Source organism: Zalophus californianus, chromosome 11, assembly GCF_009762305.2.
Source record: "Zalophus californianus isolate mZalCal1 chromosome 11, mZalCal1.pri.v2, whole genome shotgun sequence".
Lineage (NCBI taxonomy): Eukaryota > Metazoa > Chordata > Mammalia > Carnivora > Otariidae > Zalophus > Zalophus californianus.
In genome coordinates this window covers 91,788,859-91,811,069 of record NC_045605.1, presented here as the reverse complement: position 1 = coordinate 91,811,069, position 22,211 = coordinate 91,788,859, and the positions used below count along the sequence as shown (strand labels likewise).

Sequence of the window (22,211 nt, the reverse complement as noted above, 5' to 3'; positions counted from 1 at the left end):
TAATCTTAAACTATTATTTCTTAGAACCTGCAGAAGTTAACATTTGTTTTATCTTATGGTTTGAGATGGAAAAAAATAGGAACTGATTTGGACACATTTTATATTCAGGATTTATATTCCATACTCTCCATTTAGCGATTTGGCTTTGATGTGAAAACAGCAAGAGAGAATAAGGTAATATATTTTTAAATTTTTTTTATTTAAATTCAATTTAGTTAACATATAGTGTAGTTTTAGTTTCAGGGGTAGAATTAGTGATTCATCAGTTGCATATAACACCCAGTGCTCATTACATCAAGTGCCCTCCTTAATGCTCATCATCCAGTTACCCCAATCCAGCAACCCTCACTAAGAGTCTCTTATGGTTTGCTTCCCTCTCTGTTTTCATCTTATTTTATTTTTCCCTCCCTTCCCCTATGTTCATCTTTTTGTTTCTTAAATTCCATATATGAATGAAATCAGATGGTAATATTTTTTTTAAAAAAAGAATGAAATGTATTCTAGAACAGTGGATCTTCAACATGCTCCAATACTAAAACACGTGGAAATGTATTGTTATTATCCGAAACAACCAAATGGAATATTTTAATGACATATATTTTTGGTGTGTTTAATTCCATTTTAAAATCTGGGAACAATTTTACTACATTAAAACATTATTGTGCAAATTAAAAATACTATAAAATCACAGTTCTGTGAACACAAGTCCACAAAAAATAAAAGTGCTTGAACTAAGTATGCATGGGTGAATTTTTCTGAGTTCTTCCAGTCACAAGTTTCCTACACATTTTATTATCGTTTAACAATCAAGATGTTTAACAATAAAAATTCAGAAAAATATATAGTGAAATAATGTAAACTTATGTCAACATTATCAACCAATTTTTCTTTTTTTTTGCCCCTTCAAAATGGGAATGCGGATATTGTTTTTTGTAGCTAGAGAACACAGTCCTATTTGTCAACCACCAGTGTTCCATGTGAGCATAGATTCTGAGTCACCACACAGAAGTAAGGAAAGGAGAAGCCTTACTTAAGTGTAAGACAGGTTTATGTGGCTTTAATTGCAGTACTTTAAAAAAAAGACATAGAGGTGATATTTCCCATGCGTATAATAAGAATCAACAGTGCGATGTAGCTGCCAAAAAAGCAAATTGGACTACATTAACAGATTATCTCTAGATAACAAAATTAACTCTAGAACAAAGATGACATTTCTTCCTACTTTGCAGTAGAGAGGCAACACTTAGATTGTTGGATTCAGTTCAGAATTTAGAACTTTAACTTGGGTAAAAATAAACAAGTGTGCTTTCAGGATTTTGAACAACCCCACAAAGAAGTTCCTCCTTTCTACACCTTAATAACTGAAACCCCCAACCCTAGCAAGCCACCCTTGACCCAGACCTTCATTTTTCAGGAAAGAAAGGCAGGGGGAATTGAAGAGAATAGGGCAGAAAACATGAACTCAATCAAATGTGAACATATTATTTAGTTGCTGGAGATCTGACTGAATATGTGAAGACCTGTTATTTAGATCCATAGTGCTCAGTATGGTAGCTACTGGCCACAGGTGGTTATTAAGCATGTGAAATATGACTGGTCTGAATTGAGAGGAGCTATAAATATAAAATACACACTCCACTTTGAAGAGTTAGTGTGATAAAAGTGTAATATATTGCATTTATAATTTTTATATTGATTACATATTGAGATGATAATGTTTGAGATATTTTGACTTAAAATATATTATTAAAATTAATTTTATCTGTTTCTTTTTATGGTTTTTTAATGGGGCTACTAAAAATTTTTAAATACATATGTGCCTCACCTTATATTTATATTGGACATTTTTCTAGACTAGGAATCAGTGAATTTGTTTTATAAAGAGCTAATATTAAGTATTTTAAACTTTATCTCTGTTACAAATCAACCCTGTCATCATAGTGCAATAGTAATCATAGGCAATATGTAAACAAATGTATGAGGCTGTGTTTCAATAAAACTTTATTTATGGGTACTGAAATTTAAATACCACATATTTTCATGTGCACAAAATATTATTTTTATTTTGATTTGTTTCTGACAATTTAAAAATGTAAAAGCTATTTTTTGACATATAAAAACAGGCTGCTTGCGGGCCTTAGTCTGCCAACTACTGTTCTAAACCTTACTCTACATTTACTACCTTTACTCGCTAGTCAAATTACTTAATCTATATCCTCATCAAAAATTGTAATATTTATAGCTTAATTTTAGAGTCTTCCCCACACTTGGAGTTTCAAGTGAGGTAGCATGTAAATAACTTTACAACTTGATAAAATGAAAAGATAAAATTGGCCAAGAATAAAATAGACTGTTTCTAAAAGTAGTAAATTTCCTAATACTAGTGGTGTTTAAACATAAGGAAATTTCTAGAAAAGGATTTTGTAGCAAAATTAATCTCTAGATGTATGATTTAATTAAATGTGTGATAATTCCTTTCCAAACCCAAAACATGTTTTTGTTTTGTTATATGTTAATTCAATTTTAGTTGAAATGTGGGTGAAAACTCAACAAAGGATCTCAGGGGGGGAAAAAATATCTCAGAGTTTAGGTTCTGACTTCCATCATAGAAATAATTTATTTTATTGAAAATTATCATTTCATCAAAGGGCTTTGGTAGAAATCTCAAATCTTATTGATTGCATTTCCTTCCATTTGGTAGTAGAATATGGTAAGGTTTTAACACAAGAAAATAAGGTTATGGGAAATAGATTGGTATAATTCTTTTTTATCTACCAATGAAGTATTAGTGAATTATTGCAATTTACCTGAACACATAGTCAATGAATGGAAATAAGTTGATAATTAATATTTTAAGCTGTACATTTAGTAAATACCACCACCCTAATATTTTTATCCTCTTTGCCAATGCCTTTCATTTTCTTCAGCTGAGTTATAACTATAGAATATGTGATGCAATTACCCTGAGTCTACGTTTCTTTGGTTAATAAATTGGTCTCAATCACTAATGGATTTTTTATACTGATTGAATTCCTATGTTGAATTGGTTTAATTTGCCCGACCATATTTCAAGGTTAAATACAAAAGTATGTCAAACTATTAATTTTGTGTTGCTGTTGTTGGTTTGAATGATTTAGGTAGTTGAAGTTAGAACAGGAGATTAAATTAATTTCTGCCTTTGCCTTAGTCCAGACTTTCTCTGTGTATAATGTATCTATGACATTTGTCCTCATTCTGAGAGAAAATGAGGAAAACTCATCAGAATGAATGACCAGTCTTCATTAGACTGATGATTTTCAAGGAGATTTCCTTTGATTCCATACAGTGAAACATTACCTTCCTGAAGAATGAGTTCAGCAATGAGGAATCTAAAACTAAATGCACACCAACTAAATTTAATCAAGTCATCTATGTCAAGGGCAAAAAGGAGAAAAATAGAGAGTATATTCTACCTGCTGACAAAGAAATCAACATGTATCAGCTACAGTTTCGCTCCATATTTGAGAAGCAGATATTTTCAGTAGATGCTCTGTTTTCCCAGATCCACATGAACTGCTCATTTACAATTTTGTTCGGGAGGCTAGAAGAAACGGGGTAGTTTTTAATTTTTAGATTATAAAACCCAATCCTATGCAAATGTCCTTTGAGATTAGACCATAAGACTCTCTCATAGGCTCTCCAGAGAGTGAAATTTCAGTTGCAAAACAAGCCTAATCTTTAAAGCTTTTTGAAAACTTATGTGGAAAGCAGGACAAATAAGCCTTTTCAAAGAAGCACAAAGGGAATCTATGTAGCCACATCCATCATCCTCAGTGTATCTCTTACTACACAAAAATTCATCTCAGAGAGAAGGAGGAGCAGCTCATATTGATTTTCTTCATCTCTCTGGGGCTACAACTTCAAAATTGGCCAATTACAGTATTTCATATTTCTTTGTTGCTAGCCTGGGCATACAATGCTCCTAATTAGTAGACAGAAGTATATTTTATCCAGTTCATATTTATATTCTGGTTGTATGTAAGTCAAAAGTAGAAGTAATCTTTTGTCTCCGATGCCTAATATTTTAGAAAAAATATTTTGTTATATTGTATTTTGTGATTATAAAAGTAACATATGCACATTCTAGAGACTTTGGAAAACATTGAAATAAAGAAAGTAAAAAAAATCCCTTATAACTCTACTACCCAGATATGTACATATTCCTTATGACTTCCCACAACTCTTTATTTTTAAATATATTTCCTTATAATCTTTTTGCTATATGTTTGCATTAATTTATTCAATTAATTTGTATAATGCCCTGTCCATACCAGGTATTATGCTATCATTTGTTATGATATATGATGGTGAATGAGACATTGTTTCTACATTCACAGAATTTATTATTTAGTCAGGGAGACAAACAAACTAATCCAAAATAACATGATTGTTGCTTTAATAGAATGAGTCAGAATATGAGAGTCACACTTGAGAGGAAAAAAGAGCCCAGACTTGGGGACGGCAGAGAAGTCTTAATAGAAAAAATACTATCTAAGCTTAGGCCTACGATTGGGTAGAATTTAGTTAGAAGAAGAAGGTAAAAGCATTGACCCAGAGGAAAAGGTCAGGTAAAAGTTCTTGTAGATGCTCTAGGAACAAAACAGCAGATGATTATGGCTTCAGAGGGTGAAGAGGAGATTTGAAAAAAGTGGGACCAAGAGAGTAACAGGAGGCATACTCCAGCAATCCATAAAAGTAATATACATTAATTAGACTCCAAGCTAAGAAATCTAAAAAGAGACCTTATATAAAGTTTCTCAAATAAGATGGAAGTTTATTTCTCTTGTATGTAACCATACAGAGAAAAATGAGTGGTATAGTGTGGATAGGCAGCTCTGTTCTACCAGATCATCTAAAGACCTAAGTTCCCTTTTCCTTGTGACTCCACCCCATTCCCTAGGGTGAGGTCCACATTATCATGGGATCCAAGTTAGCTTACCTGCACTGTATCTAGTTCCCACCCTCCAGGAAGAAGCGAGGAAGTAGACAACACACAATTTCCTTCTAAAGAACTGACATAAAATTGTATACATTCCATTGTTGAGAACCTGGTTACATGAGCACCTTGGACATGTTATCTCCAACTGGGAGGGCCGAAGGCCTGATAACTTAAATTTTGGAAGGGAGATTCTGCACTAAAAAGAAAAACAGGAGAGTATTTGCCTCACCAACATATAAAGTCCAATTTGTGTTTTAAGGATAATAGAAGGCCATTGAAAATATTAAACAAGAGAGTATCATAAAACATGCCCTTGGCTACAGAGTGGAAGATGAATTTGGGTACTAACAGAGGTATAGAGAGCACTACCAGATGGGAGGGTGGAGGGTGTGTGATGAAAGAAATTCAGGCAAGGGATATGGTGTCATGGGCTAAGATAGAGACAGAGGAATTATGAGGAAAAGAACAGTTCACTTATGAATCAGAATGAGTCATTTGTGAGGTAGAATTGCAAGGCTGGATGCATAGTTTCATGTGGAAAGGATGGTGAGGAAGGGTGAGGAATCAAGATGTCTGGCTCAGCAACTGGTTGGATGCTGCCATTCACTGATTATATCCATATATTTGGCACTATTTTAGAGGTCACGACAAACTCTAGTGGCTTAAAATAACAACTCCTTACTTAGCTCAGGATTGTATGGGTCAATTGGGCAAACCTTAGCTAAGCCATATTCTGCTAAGCTCAGGTGGACTCATGTATCATAGACCACCTTTGGGTGACCTAGGCTTCTGGGAGTGACTGCTTATGAAGTGGTATGACAATGACATCTTGGCCTCAGTTTGCCATCAGCAAGCAGATTAACTTGGGCTTATTCACATGGTGCCAGCAGATTCTAGGAGCACAAAAAAAATAGAAATGCCCCTATGCAGAAGCACTTGTAAAGAATCTGCTTGTGCCCTGTGTTGGTCTCATTGTGCAAAACAAGGCACCTGGCCACATCCAGTTAGTAGAGGAGGGAGCCATGAAAATCTTGATGGTTATTATTGCAAGAAATCTGTTAACCTGCTAGATAAAACTATGCACACAGTGTAATAGAAAAAAATCCACTAGTCTTGAATTTTAGTGATTCAGAGTGTGGAGTTTCTTTCTGGAAGTCAATTCTGTAAGATTTGAGGCATCACCTCATCTCCTTGGACTTCTCTTTTCTGTGTCTTTAGAGATTATGCTTGATTAGCCCCAGTGTTCTTTTCCTCTCTAAGACTTATGATACTAATTGATTACTATTTTGCTTCTGGTAGTATAAACAAAAGTCCATTTTGACACTTGGATGGTAGGATCTGCTCTCTTTCAAATAGGTGAGGCATAAAAGCCATAAATAATTGGAGTAGCTAAAGTCTTTATTCTTTTTTTCTATTTTACTGATAAATGATTCCAAATTTTGCCACTGATTGTCCAATTGTAATATGCCACATTGTCCTTATTTTTTATTATGTTTATTATTGTTATGTATAGGAATTAGTGTGTCTGTCTTAGCACATAAATGATATTTTCTGTATTACTTTCAATTTTAAAAAACTAGATAAGTGAGAGTTTTGAAACGTTTTCTTTACTGTTCATCATGACTTGGAGAAGTATATCGAAGATGATTATTTCCTGGGTTATATTTGTGACCTCATTAGTAACTTTAACTATAAATTTTTGACTAGCTAATTTGGTTTGCCTAAAGTTAACATTTAAATCCCTGCTTAATTATAATAAGAGCTTCTGTGGAAACACATATTGCCATAATCACACAGTTTACACTGTGTCCCAGAGGCTAGGAGCTGCAAAAAAATCATATGATGGGCCAACAGACATATGAAAAGATGCTCAACATCTCTCATCATCAGGGAAATGCAAATCAAAACCACAATGAGATATCACCACACACCTATTAGAAAGGCTAAAATCAAAAACACAAGAAACAAGTGTTAGTGAGGAAGTGAAGAAAAAGGAACTCTCAAGCGCTGTTGGTGGGAATGCAAACTGGTGCGGCCACTACGAAAAACAGTATGGAGGTTCCTCAAAATGTTAAAAATAGAACTACCCTATAAGCCAGTAATGGCACTACTGGGTATTTACCCCCCCACCAAAAAAAAAAAAAAAAAACTAATTCAAAGGTATACATGCACTCCTATATTTATTGCAGGATTATTTATAATAGCCATATTATGGAGACAGCCCAAGTGTCCATAGATAGATGAGTGGATAAAAAAGAAGTGATTTATATAGATATATAGATATAGATGATACAGATATATACACACACTCACACACACATACATACATACAATGGAAAGTTATTCAGCCATAAAAAAGAATGAAATCTTGCCATTTACAATGACATGTTGGAGCTAGAGAGTATAATGCTAAGTGAAATAAGTCAGAGAAAGATAAGTACCAAATGATTTCACTCATATGTGGAATTTAAGAAACAAAGCAAATGAGCAAAATAAAATAAGAAGGCAGAGGGGTAAACCAAGAAACAGACTCTTAACTATAGAGAACAAACAGATGGTTACCAGAAGGGGGGTGGGGGATGGGTGAAATAGACAAAGGGGATTAAAGAGCACACTTATAGTGAAGACTGTGTAATATATGGAATTATTGAATCACTATATTGTACACCTGAAACTAATATAAAACTGTATGTTAACTATACCAGAATTAAAACAATAAAAAATAAAACCACATGATGTGACTTTAGAGCTAGAATAAATAACGTGAATAATCTTATTCAAATTACTCATTTTATAGGAAGAAAATAACACCTAGAAATTGTAGGCATATTTTCAAATCATCAAACCATACAAACTATAACTCACAACCAAGTTCGACTTCATCATAAATATGACTAGGGCCATGTTATTTCCAACTAAATAATAAATTAGTTCTCTATAATCAGCCCAAAATTGCAGAAATACTTTCTGCCCAGACAATTGTAAGCAGACTGCACGTAATGCGTTGTGATAGAATTGGCTTTGTCATTACAGATCTGCCTTCTACCAACTATTGGGCCAAACTTCTTATTCTCTGACTTGGCTGATATTGAACCCAGGCTGTAATAGATTCTCCACAAAAATGTTAGTTCTTTCTTTTCCCCCTTGAATTTGGAATCGGACCACTCATTTGGAATGGTCTTGGATTGATTATTGTTTTGGGGAGGATAAATATAAATGAACACATTTGTGTGAGCTATTTTGATATAGTGAAGAAGGTTTTATGCTCCTAATTTGACAATTGACCAAGTGAATCCATAGAAACATTTCTAGATGCTATATGTACCCCCTAGAAAATTAATAGCCAGAGTATTGAACCGGGTCAGGAGAGAGGGATTCTGGTTCCATTTGTCATTAGTAAACCCTGTAGTCATAAGTCTTAGTTTCCTCCTCCAAAACGGGAATAAAACATATCTGCCTGGCCAATTCTACAGGGTAGTTATAAAGGCCAAATAAATCATTCTGAAAACAACAAATAACAAATACTCTAAAAATATGAACTTTTATTGAAACACCTAGAATAAATATTTTTCAGACAATCACGGCAGTATATGATACCAACTTTTATTACACTGACAAATAGAGACAAAAAGGGCAGAGTGTAAACACACAGTGAAATTCAATTTGCCACTGGGGTCCGAAAAAGGAAGATTCCTTCAGTCCTGGCTGTGAGAAGAGAATACTGACTATGATTTCTGTTCAGTGTTCTCTTCTCAAGTGGTTTACCTGAATTTCCTTCACTTTCAAGCTCCCTACCCATGTCTCCATTTTTCTGCAGGCCCTCTTCCCTTTGTCTGAAGGCCGCAGAGGCACAACTCTTTATTTCAGGAGAAATGTGATATTTCATGTATATTATACACAGACTGATACAGATACCAAATCCAACAAAACACACACACACAGACGTACATGTGAATGCACACAAAATGGCTTTGGCTATAATTCCTTATAAATTATGAGATTGTGGATTTATACACATAGTTTTCATATACTGAAGACTATTTTACACACTTTTTATTCCATTATGTTTCCCCTTCCTTCCAGGACATGTGCACGTGCACTGGGCTATAGAGAGTAAAACACACGCACGTGATATATTCCCCGGTCAGAAGAAATAGGCTGTCTTGCTTTAGTTTTGATGAGCTACTGATTTGTGATAGTTTCATTTCAATTTCATTACCGGGTAACCAGAATGAATTGACAGAGAAAGCAATCAACACGTGATACACCCACTGGAACCTCTAATACAAAATGTTGGCTGCTTCTGTCAACACAGCCAATTACCAAAGGTACTCAAAGGGTAAGTGATAGCCAAAATAAGCCACATGGTTCTGTGGACCACATCCTGCATATCTATTAGTGTATTCAAAGTAGACACAGGATGACAGACTGTTTTGTCAATATAACATTTCAGGTGAATGCCCTGTCTATACTGTGTTCTCCCAGCAAACACAGATGTTTGTGGTCAGATAAGAGCTTACTGTTTGTGTGTAGGGAGGGGGCTGGGGGGGGAGAGAGAGAGAGATTGACTGCATCAACTGATGCCAGGATCTAAGAAATACATCAGGAAAAACAATTTTTTAAAAAAATAATTAAATCTAATCCCTCTCACCGTGTGGATTGCTTCCTGTGCTAGAGCATGAGGTTGAAAGAGAAAACACAGACTCAGACTTCTGTGAGCTCATTGATTCATGCCTTGCAAATAGCTAGCAATCAGTTGTTTATTAACAAATATTTATTGAACACTTGGTATGTATAGGCATTAATGGATATATAACATTTAAAAAGATAAGTCTCCCATTTGCAACAACATTGATGGACCTTAAACACATTATGCTAGGTGAAATAAGTCAGAAAGATAAGAATGTGTGGTATCACTTATATGTGGAATTTAAAAATGATTATCCTATAAAAAGCAGAGAGTAAAATGGTGGTTACCAGGGAATAGTGGAAAGGAATAAGATTAAAGGTATTTAAGGGTACACACTTCTAACTAGCCAGTAAATAAGTCATAGAGATCTAAAGCACAGTATAATGAATACAGACAATAATATTGTACCATTGTTATGTAATGTGATAAATATGACTTCACTGGCAATCACATTAAAATATGTAAACGTATCAAAGTAACACACCGTATACTTTAAACCTACATGATGTTATATGTTAAATTTATTCAATAAAGAAGATTGACATGATATTTATCCTCCTGGAATTTATAATTTGGTAGGGGAGAAAGAAAATTAAGAAGCCTGAGCCACTATATTGTGGGACCTGGGAAGTATCAGATGCTATCGGAGCTCTGAATCCAGATTTTGAAATCAGTGAAGATTTTAGAAAGAAGTGATACCCACACCAAAGCGTAGGAGTTAGAGAAACGGGGAAAGCAATGATTACTCTTCACAGTTAAAGTAACACCAGTAAAAGCGTGATGGCAAGAAAGCATGAAACATTTTAACAAGAGACAGACATTCAGAATGTCTGGAGGTTCATCAGTGTTGGGGAGGGGGAAGGATAGCAAGAAATGGAACTGGAGAGGTAGGCAGAGAATGCATCCCAAATGGCAGTGAAATAGGCTTTTATACAGTGAGTAATGAGGAGGCATTGAAAGACTTTGACCTGTGAAGTGGCATGGTTAAATAAATTATAGTAAAGTCTAATAATTGTCCTAAGTAGCTACACACACACACACACACACACACACACACACACACACACACACACACACTTTAAATACAATTTTAAAATAATTCTGAGAATACAAAGTGGAAGAAAACAACTATTTAGAGAACTTGGTGAGATATTTATAGAAAATGGAACTTCTACTTTTTGAATCATGAAGACTTGGCACTAGATGATGTTGCAACCTTTCCTGCAGGAACAACCCAGTGATGGGGAAATCTCAGTTCATGCCTAGGCTCACACAGTTGCTGCAGGTTTCCAGGGTGCCAGGAACTCTGCTATGTCTAAAGAAATCACAAGGCAATCAGAAAATCACATTTTTCCCCTTGAGGGGCTTCCTCTCAACTTGTGGAGAAAGATATACCAGTATTTATTTTTTTTTTGTTTTCTGTAAAAGTGCAGGAAAATTGAATACATTGCATCTGTATCTCCAACTATTAGAACTTATTCCTGGAAATGAACTCCAAGCAGTTTCCTTGGGATTCCCACCACTGGTCTTAATTTTCTCCTTTGTTGCCATATTTTTTGAAAGCCTAAAATGTCTTCTATATGTCAGTGTGCTGTGTATTTGAAGTGATGAAATGCCCCTTCTGGGTGTTTTCTTATAGTCTTATAGACTAAACTGCCCCAGTGCCTCCAGCTATTATTCATATGATATGAAAGTTTGTGATGGTTCCATTTCACTTTCATTACTAGTGAAAAATTGGTTGACAGAGAGAGCCTTTAGCACATGATATTACCATTGTCACTTCTAACGCAAACTGTTGGCTGTGCCTGTTAATCCCCTCCCATCCTGGCTATCGAATACACTCTGAATACACTCTGATCTGTTTTAGTATGTGATTCTAATTCAGAAATTTCATTCCTTAGGATGTCTATTAAGATATCATTTCAAGGGGTGTCTGGGTGGTGCAGTCAGTTAAGCATCAGACTTTTGGTTTCAGCTCAGCGTCGTGGGATCCAGCCCTGGAGGGGGCTCCACGCTCAGCACAGAGCCTGCTTAAGATTCTCTCTCCCTCTCCCTCTACCCCTACCCTCTGCACTTTCTGTCTCTAAAATAAATAAATAAATATTTTTTTAAAAGGTATCATTTCAATTTAAAAAATATCTTTTCACCAATGTATTAATTCGAGGGTTATCTGTCAGACTTAATGTTCAGTAGCAGTTTCAATGTGTGCAGGAGATTGGCTTAGAACTTATTTTATACTTCAATGAAATACTCACAACCATCAACACCAAGGATGATCTCGAATTGTTGCCGCTTTGTTGAGATGACTGATTAGTGGACCATTTTTAAAATCTCCCTTATTTTTATGATGCTATTTGTGTATTAATGTTGATTTTAATAATGTGGTGTCAGAACCAAGTACTCAGGTGCTTCTCATCCCCCTTCACCCGAGTCTTGACCTGTATACTTAAGCTTGTTTTAACCTGGTCCTTGGCTTGACTGTGATGCTTTTCTCTCTGCAGCATGTAATATTTCACTGTGTGAAACAAGTCAGAGGACAGAAACAATCAGAAATAAGAAAACAGAAAGAATCAGAGTTTTAGCCATAAGTTTTTATGATTAGATACATCACTGTTGGGTTTCTTCACTTGCTCAGCAGGGGTTTAGTCAACATTTACATAAAAAAACAACAACAAAGTTTATTGCTCTCATAGTATGTACCATACTAGACAGTGGAGTATAGTGGTGACCCAGGTAAGCATGGTCTCTGAACTCAAAGAGATTCTATTCTAATTGGTGAAATGGACAATGTACAAGTAAACATTTTCTCAGCTTCTGACATGTGCTATAAATGTAGTAAAAATAGGCTGGTTTATACTCTTCTGAATACTTTCTCATGCATAGTATTTATTTTTTTCTTTTATTCAAAATTATACCATATTCTTTATAGCGCTAAGCCATCTTTTTTATCTCCACTAACCAAAATGTCTAAGAAAAAAATAAGCTTCTACAAAATCATTATAATCACGCTACAGTCTATAATTGCATTAAAGTACCACAACTATTCAAAAAATAACATCTTTTTGGAAATTCATGCTAGTTCCAACTCTTCCATATTATAGACGTCCTTCTGACGATCATCCTTACAATTAAATCTATATACACATTTTAATTATTGCATTATATTTTCCAAGAGAAAAATTATAGTGTCATAAGTTATCGCAATACAAATTACAAAATTGGGTCCTAGAAAAACTAAGTTATTTTCCTACCATAACTGTATAGAAATGCTTATTTTCCTACAAAGTTGTCCACACTTAAAGTTTAAATATTTGAATTTTATTTTAAATTTTAATTCTTAAAAATTCTTTCTGATATGTCTGACATTTTAGGTTGCTATACCTTTCACTGTACTGGCTGCATCCTTCCCATTCTCAGTCTGCTATCAGATGTCACTGGAAAACTGGGTCCAGCCAGACACAGCTATTTCATTCTCCATAGAGTCAGGCATCGCTCTCAGCTCTCTGTCCTCACGAATGAAGTTTCCTCGTCTGAGACATGCCTTTACCCACCAAATATTTCCTGACCTTCCAACTTGTCAATGGTTATCCTTGGACAAAAGAGGGGCAATGGAGACTTTATTCTAATTTTTATTTACTAAGCAGGAGAGGTGATGGTGTTGGTCCAGAAGTTTCCATTACTCAGAGCTATACATTTCATCAGTGTCTAAGTTCTTTAAAAGTTGTGTTTGTTTTTCTTTCTTATAGCAGAGCTCTTTTACTTTCTTTGCTTTTACTTAACTTAAAATTGATTTCTAGGATGAGTGCCAGTAATATTATATCATCCCATATGTTTTGCTTAATTACACTATTTCCTGAATTCATTTTTTTGAAGTTAAAATTTTTCTGCACCTCATCATCAAAACATTATGAACACTCTCTGTCACACTGAGATTAGAAGATAAAACCTCTTTTTAAATTTTATCTAGTTGAAATGTTTCCAGAGTTTGGGTTGGGGATGATAAATCGTCCTGATCTTTTAAATCCATGTTATAAATCACAGGATATCAAAATCCTATGGTACATGGGATTGAGTTAATCTAAATGGCAAGCCCAATAAAATCCCAGCAAGGATATCTTTTAGATTTGAAGTATATTTTCAATTTACAGAATGTTAAAGCTCAGGTTATTATTTTCCTAATATATTTGTGTTGATTCTATGCCTGAGTCCTGTATCAATATGAGAAAAGCATCTACATCTTATTAATACTTGTATTATACAGAATATTGAAATGCATTATAACTGAAATAGAAGGCCCTCTAGGGAACTTTATATTTCTATTTTGTTTTTTCATTGTCAACAAATCATAAATGATCTTGAGGTCATTGGAATGTGTCTGCATATAGACTCCTAAAATTATGTGACAAAAGGCAAGTGAAAGATTTACTAACAAAATCATGTCTCAGATTTTGTTTCTTTGTCTTCTATTTTTTTCCTGTTAAAAGGATGAGCACTTAGCACATATCACTAACTATAATATGAGAAATAAATGTCCATTTTTATTGCTGTGTTTTTCCACCAAATATTCTCTTCCCTCTCTAATATATTGGCATATATCTGTATTTCTATCTGTATAAAATCCCTCTAATTCCTCTCCCTCACCAACCTTTATACATTCCAAGCTCTTTTAATTTGAGTAATTAAAAGAACCCCTCTGAAGGCAATGGAAGGGCACTTATAAGGCCACAAACAAATCTTTATTTTAAATACAAAAATAGAAGGGTCATTAGGCCCTGGGGAAGCAGAAGTATTACATTTCCTTAGAAGTAAAGAATCTGATAGAGAAAATGGGGAAGGAAATAGTAAAAATGAGTATGCTTAATGAAATCAATCAGAGATTTCAAAACAAAGGTCTCTGAAGTGTATTAATCAACAAGAAAAAAAAAAAAAAAATCAGAGTAAGACCAGAAACAAATCCTATGCTATAGGGTGAGCAACTCCTTCATAGACTTTGATGTACTTTAGGACAACCCTGTAGATGCTGTGTTAACAAAATACTCTTCCAGCAGAGCATGAGATCGGACCCCTATTCCAGGGCCCTAAGACCATGTGGACAAAATATCTGGGCATTGGTCCCAGAAATCTGTATCTTAATAAGCACATCAGAGAATTCTTAGGCAATTGAAAACTTATGCTTGAATCCAGTTTTTAGAAAACATAGACTCAAGAAGTTAATCAGTATCTATGCGACCTGCTGAAACCCCAAAACAGGGCTTTGATCCCAATTCCCTGCTTTTTCTAGAATGCAGCACTGGATATATGTTCAGATTTTCTTGGCTTTTTTTTAAAGATTTATTCATTTGAGAGAGAGACAGAGACAGAGCACAAGTAGGAGAGGCAGAGGGAGAAGGAGAAGCAGACTCCCCACTGAGCTGGGAGCCCAACCTGGGGCTTGAGCCCAGGACCCTGAGATCATGACCCAAGCCGAAGACAGACCCTTAACCATCTGAGCCACCCAGGTGCCCCAAGATTTTCTTGGCTTTGATACTGAACTCCAATTCTTCTCCTTTCTGCTATCTAGTTAGTAAAGGTGATTGGCACAGGCGCCAGTATTGAGAAAACATTATGAAGACAGCAGAAGAAACTGGATGGCTAAGTCATCCTCTGTAGCACAGGATTTCACAAAGGAGGGGCCCAGGGGGCGCCTGGGTGGCTCAGTCATTAAGCGTCTGCCTTCAGCTTGGGTCATGGTCCCAGGGTCCTGGGATCGAGCCCCGCATCGGGCTCCCTGCTCGGCGGGGAGTCTGCTTCTCCCTCTCCCACTTCCCCTGCTTGTGTTCCCTCTCTAGCTGTCTCTTTCTGTCAAATAAATGAATAAAATCTTTAAAAAAAAAAAGTAGGGGCCCAGGGTTACTGTCACAATTCATATAGGTAATTTCAAACAAGCAATGCTAAAGGATTATTACCAAGTATCTATGCAAAGGGCTGTCTTGCAATATAAGGTATTTAAATGAATAGAAGAAGGATTCCCTGACTAAATGCACTTTAGGTCTTAGAACATACCATTGATGAAGAGCCTGAGGTCGCTTTCTTTCAAGATAATTGTGAATTTTGTCAGTCTATCTGTATCATATCATTATAGACCTTCAATAGATGAATAAGGGAAAAACAAAATAAGTCTCTTTAGATCCAGAGTTGGATAATCAGGAAAACTTCATGGTGGTTGGGGGACATATTGAAAAAAGAAATAAATACAGTATAAAATTAAATTTCCCCTAATCAGTTTCATATAATGTGTATATGTCTCTGACTTTGGGTAATGGTAAAACCCATTGAGAACATGAAAAATTGCCAAAATGTAATAAACCATGATCCCCTCTGCCTCTCCCATTGTTCCCTCCTTTCCTTCTCTCTCTTTTTTTCTGTGCCTCTTCTATTCTCTTCCTGCCGTATATCTCCTGGTCACAAGGTCAAGAAGGTGGGCTATGAAAGGCAGAGTATCTTTTGAGATGTGAGAGGTGGCAAGTGAACCTAGACTCAGGATGGATCAAGGAGGTCACCTTGTGGGTTGGTCCAGCTGGTTATTTTGTCTGAGTGTCAGAAAAGGACTGAGCAGAGATCTGACGTCAGCTATTGACAGCCTGCTTCAGAAAGCATCTATGATGGAGGAAAAGGAACAAGTAGCTCTCAGAAGAGAGCTCACCAGCTCTTCAGCCCCAGGCTGTCACCAGGTTACACACTTGCCCTAGCCCCTTGAAGATAATCCTTAACTGAAGGTCAGTAGGCTGCCCTGTTCCCTTAGGAAGAAAAGGTTATTCTGCCAGGAAGATTCATTAGGAGCATATAAACAAGAGCTGTGTTCTTCCTCCAGCAGATTGGGACGTGACTACCCACAGGGTAACTTTATTTTCTAACGTTTTTATCTTTCACGGTCCTCTCATCCTCAGAACTTCCAGGAGCCTGAAACAATGGGGTCTTGAACTACCGCGTTGCTGTCACTCCATTTTCTTCCATATATATTTCCAACCCCATTCATACAAGATTGTTCATTTTTTTCCCTCACTTCCATTTTTATCTCTTCTCTCCCTCCATTCTGCCCTAACTTTATCCCCTTCCTACTCTTTGCGGTCTTGCCTATGGTAGGGCAATTTAAAATACAAATGCAGGTTAGGTCTCTGGTGCTGTTTTTCCTCTTTCCTATAGGAGTCATGTTGTGACTCTAGAGCCTGTGGCTAAGTGCCTGTACAGAAATAACATTTGACTTTAGTTTGCCTGTAATTTATCTGGAGACTATCTAATCAAATCCCATAAAGTCCCTTGTTCTGGAAGCTTTGGTTTGGGGTCATAGCCCTGAACTCCCGTAATTCCAATCCTTTGAGACAGGTACGGTGTAGGATTCACTAAACGGCCATTGCGTCCTGTCTTATTAATCAACATTGCAATTTTTTTTTCACTTGTGTTATAATGTTACCCTTTGGGTCTCTTTGGTATCGCTAGAGGTTCAGAGTTAATGTTCACATATTCTGAAATTAAATACACTGCTATCTTCTACTATCGTTGTCTTTTTTCTTTCCGAAGAATTATTACACGGGCTTTTTTTTTTTTTTTTCCTTCCTGGCTTGGATTCCATCTGTTAAATCATTCATTCAGAAGAGAGCTAGGGCTGAAAGATTAGTGGGGGGAATCAAGGCAAAATGCATTTTTGAAGTGTCAATATTCATTTCAGTTTCCCCATCCTCAATATCTCTTAAGAAAATCCCTTTTTCTAATCTGGATATTTTAAAGCAAAATGTTTTTGAATTAACTATCTAAATCTATATAAAATGTGTAATGAAATTATTCTGTTCAAGATAAGTGTCATACATAATATATACGAGGTGATAAAACATCCATATTACTATAAAGTTTATGCTTTCATTTATCCATGGAACATTCCAACCCCTGTTGAACTGACTAGGCATGGCAAGTATGAGCGCTGTATAGTCTGCCACTGGATTGCACCCTGTCTTTGTATTTTATCTTCCTCACTCGGTCTTATCTCTCTAGCAAGGCTCTGTGCCCTATGAGAGCTTTGTTCTCTACTATTACAGCGCTTTATGCACACCTTCATTTTAATCACCTGCCTAGTGGCTATAGTGGGTTATTTACTGGTAGCTACTTTCTATCTCTGATGGCTAGATTCTCCAGGACAAAAACTAGGCGTCTATCCTAGCATAGAGCACACAGCCTGACATTGTGTGAGCACTAAGCAAATTGTGCATGTCCTGGAATTGTGCTGAAGACAAATAATTTATTTTTATCTCTCAGGAGAGCTTGGTGCATAGTAGATATTCAACAAATCATTGTTTTCATCACTTTGGTTTGCTTCTTCTGGGTATGATTTCAGGGCAATAAATGTAGATGCTGCATTTTTCACATTTGTTTTCTAAACCTGAACATTTAAAGTAACAAGAATATAATCAGGTATTTATGACGAGAGCTGCTGGAAACTCCTGCCTTAACATTATCAGACAAAAGGTCCATATCCTCAAAAGTGCTCTAGATTACCTAAATGGTTTGTGACTTTAATTTTTAAATTAATTCCTTTATTTTAAAAATTTCTTAGACTTTATTTTTCAGGGGAGTTTTAGGTTTACAGAAAAATTGTGCAAAATAAACAAAGAGATCTCATGTGCCAACCCCCACACATCGTCTATTGCTAATATTTTCCATTAGCATGGTACCCTTTTTATGATTGGTGACAATTGGTGAACAAATATTTATACATTATTATCGCCTAAAATTTATAGTTAATGTTGAGGTTCATTATTTTTAAGTTTTATGGGTTAGTGTGTAATATTATATTTCTGCCATTACAGAGTATCACACAGAATAGTTTCACTGCCCTAAAAGTTTTCTGTTCTGTGTTCCAACTATTCATCCCCCCCACCCCCTCCTCCCCTGAACACCTAGCAACCACTGAGGTTTTCACTGGCTCTACAGTTTTGTCTTTTCCAGAATGTCATGTATTTGGGAATCATAAACTTAAGGCCTTTCAGATTGGCTCCTTTCACTTAGCAATATGCATTTAAGTTTCCTTTATGCCTTTCTATGGCTTGATAGCTCATTTCTTTTTCTCACTAAATAATACCCATTGTATGGGTGTGCCACAGTTCCTTTATCCATTCACCTATTGAAGAACATCTTGGTTGCTTCCAATTTGGGGAAATTGTGAATAAATCTGCTACAAACATTTGCAGGCAGGCTTTTGTGGCACATATGTCTTCAGCTCATTTGGGTAACTATTTTATCATTTATTTACTATTTTTTACTGCTCCTACTAAGATAGAATAAGTGGTGATAAGTTTTGTGACTTCAGATGCAATATTTGTCAACATTTGACTAGTGATAACAGGGAGCTTGCAATACTGGGGCAGTCTATCAACTGTAGTTTGAGCTTTCAGGGGAATTATCATGCAGTAGTTGTGTATGGAGGCTCAAAAAATAGGTGGACTGAGTTCAAATACTATTCCTTTTCAATTTCTCACTCCATGGCCCTAGAAAAATTGCTTAACTTTGCCTCAGTTCCCTCACCTTATCTCAAAGTGGGGATGACAGTGGTATATTACAGGGTTGTTTTGATGCTTAAATGAAATAATATGTATAAAGTACTAAAAGCGGCACTTGTTAAAAGTGAGTTGTTCTATTTGGGAATATTAAGTAGGTGTAGATCTTTCTGCATAGATCAGCTTTGTGAATGGCATAAAAGTTGAAAAGTTTCAGTCTGGTGAACATCAAAAACAAATGAACAAAGCTTGTCATTTGCTCACATATTTTCAACAACTATTTCTTGAGGGTTAACATGAGCCAGGAATTGTACTGATAATTGAAATAGAGGAAAGATAAAAATCTCTGCCCTCAAGGAGCAAACAGCTCCAAAGAGGCAAGGAGGCCATTTCCATATAGTGTGAAAGAGGTCTGGGTTTTCACAAGTGAAAGTGACATTTTTCTGACATCAGTCACACGGAAGTCTGTTTTATTATACAAGGGCTCCCCTCATGAACTCTAGACTCAGGCAGAGTCAGGCACTAGGTTCTTCTCTACAATCCCCTTCCTCTGAAAATTTTGGTAGTCTCTAAACTTTCCAAACCTCAATTCAGTTTATTTAACTATATATTAGACCTTTAATTTTCCTTCTAAGGTAGATCAGGAAGATTAGATGACATAATTAATAGATCCCCCAGCACACAGTAAGTGCTTAAAAAAAAGTTAGCTATTACATATCGTGGATTTTCATCAGGTAGTCTAGATAGATTTCAAGCTGTGAGAAACAACTGATTTTTCAAGTTTCCTGTTCACAGGGATCCTAGCCTTAGAGAGATAATTACAAGTTTAGGATATTCTGAATAACATTTGAGCTGGGGATCAACAGATCAGAAGTCTATTTTGGATTCAGGTAATTTAGCTTAACACTCAAGATTTAGCTGAATTCCTTGTTTTATTTAAAGAGACATGCTTGATGCTTCTGTAACTGTCTTGTACAGCTAAACATTGACAGAAGTGTGATGTCTAAATTAATGCCAGCCATACTAATCAAAGGTTATTTGCTTTACTGTTTACACAGAGATTATTCATGGCGTGAGCTGATGTGTTTTGATTTTTCAACATGTCAGCCATAAGATCAGAGTGGATATTTTAGCCTTGTGATAACTCCCTATAAATAGAGGCATAAATTATAAATGCTCATTGATGCAATTATAAATTGTTATTTGGGATTCTTTGATCCTGGCAAAATATAATGACCCTGAGCTGGAATATTGCACTAGGGGTGACTTCTATCTCCGACACTCTATAAGCCAGCAAATATTGATGGAAAGATCCTTTCTTTCCTCTCATCCTATTTCCTACTCACCTGCATGGCTGGAAACATCCTTCTCCTAATTCTGCACCTGTCCCAACCACATATAACAAGGTTCTGCTGAAGTACCAGGAGGTAAATGTTAGTGAAATACAGAGCCCAGCAGTGTGGCTCAGTCTGATAGGTTTTGTCAGGTGACCCTACCTTCTCGTCCTTGGATGTCTGTATTCAGGATGTTGGCAAGGCAGGTAGAGTGATGATTATCACCAATGACTTGAGCTTAGGGTAAGATATTACTCCACTTGGATTAAAATACCATCTCTGTTGCTTACAAGGCAAAATCTTGGACAAGTAAATCAATCCCTTTCTTCCTAAATATTTAAAATAGGCTTAACAGTGATATAAAATTAAAGGATGTTTTTGAGGTATATATGAGATAATTTATACACATTCAGTACATGGGGGAAGACCATTTTCCCCCTACTAATCCCCTTATGAGTTTTTGATGACTAACCTCCCCCCCCCCAGTATTTTAAAGAAATTGGAGTTAAGCCGTCATGGGGTACAGAATGGAATCGGTGATGCCCTGCTCTATTCACAGTAGGACAGAGTGTCTTTTCTCTATGCCCTAAATGTCTCTTCCACTTTGCTTTCTGTGGCCCCAGCAATGTCTCCCATGTTTAATGTGCCTGCTGGGATCTTTGATTTATCTCCCCTTTCAAAAATCCTCCTATAGCTCTGAATTCTCGCCTGTATACCTTTGGCTTACTAAATAATAGATGCCCCATTCTTTCTTTCTCCTTTTGTTCACATCTAGTTGCGAGGGCTCAAAGTATATCTCAAGGGAAAAACAAAACACACAACAAAACAAAAAACTACAGCTCTCCTCTCTCATGCCCTAAGAAATTGAAGGACAGTGCTAGAATGAATGCATGACAAATGAAGATATGAATAAAAACACAAAGTAAACATGTTGAGCAACTCTTGGTCACCCAAGAAATGGGGAGAGGCTGAACTCTGGACTCTGCAGTACCTTGTCGTTTGAACATCAAGGAATCTCGGGGTATAGGTAGGAATGACCCAAAGCCAAAACCACAAAATTAGATTTGGTGGTGCAACTAAGTCTCAACCTGATCCAATGTGCACACTGAATTTATTTGGCCAATCTGAACAATTCTCTAGGACCAATTCAAATTGCCTCCCATCTGGTCCCATTAGCAGATTGCTATTAGTATGTTAATAAAATGCAGGCTGCAGGCCTTGGAATGTGGTACCTGGGTGTTCCTTGTCTGGTCTGTTACATACACAACAATCCTGTCTCACTCAAATATAAAATTGCCAGCAATGGCATCAGGCCCCCAGTGAATTCTTTCTCCCACAAAAATTGTAGCCTCTCATGTTATTCTGAATGAGAGCTTGTGAGTTTTGGGAAGGGCTAATGGGAAGAATATCTTCACAAAGTTTTCATACCTCCCAGCATAACCTGAATGTCCAGTTTCCTGGCCCAGGTAATAGATTTTGTAGCTGGCCACATCAGCCCATAAGACTTTTATAGTGTACTTATGGGTGCCATGAGCTCAATAAAAGCAGGGCAATTGAACTTGACATAATTTCTTCTTTAAAAGAGGTGTCACACTTTGAAAGGCCCCAAGGAATTACCAGAGGATCAAGAGACAAGTAGCCTGATAATACGTCTTACCTGGGCCACCTCTTTCACCCATTTTATT

The 22,211-nt window shown here is 36.2% G+C and overlaps 1 protein-coding gene across 3 annotated transcripts in view; it reads left to right on the top strand.

Annotated features, from left to right (window-relative positions):
- LRRC4C (leucine rich repeat containing 4C) overlaps positions 1 to 22,211 on the top strand; it is a 1,194,180-nt gene that overhangs the window by 918,336 nt on the left and 253,633 nt on the right. The gene's annotated exons all lie outside the window — the stretch shown is intronic.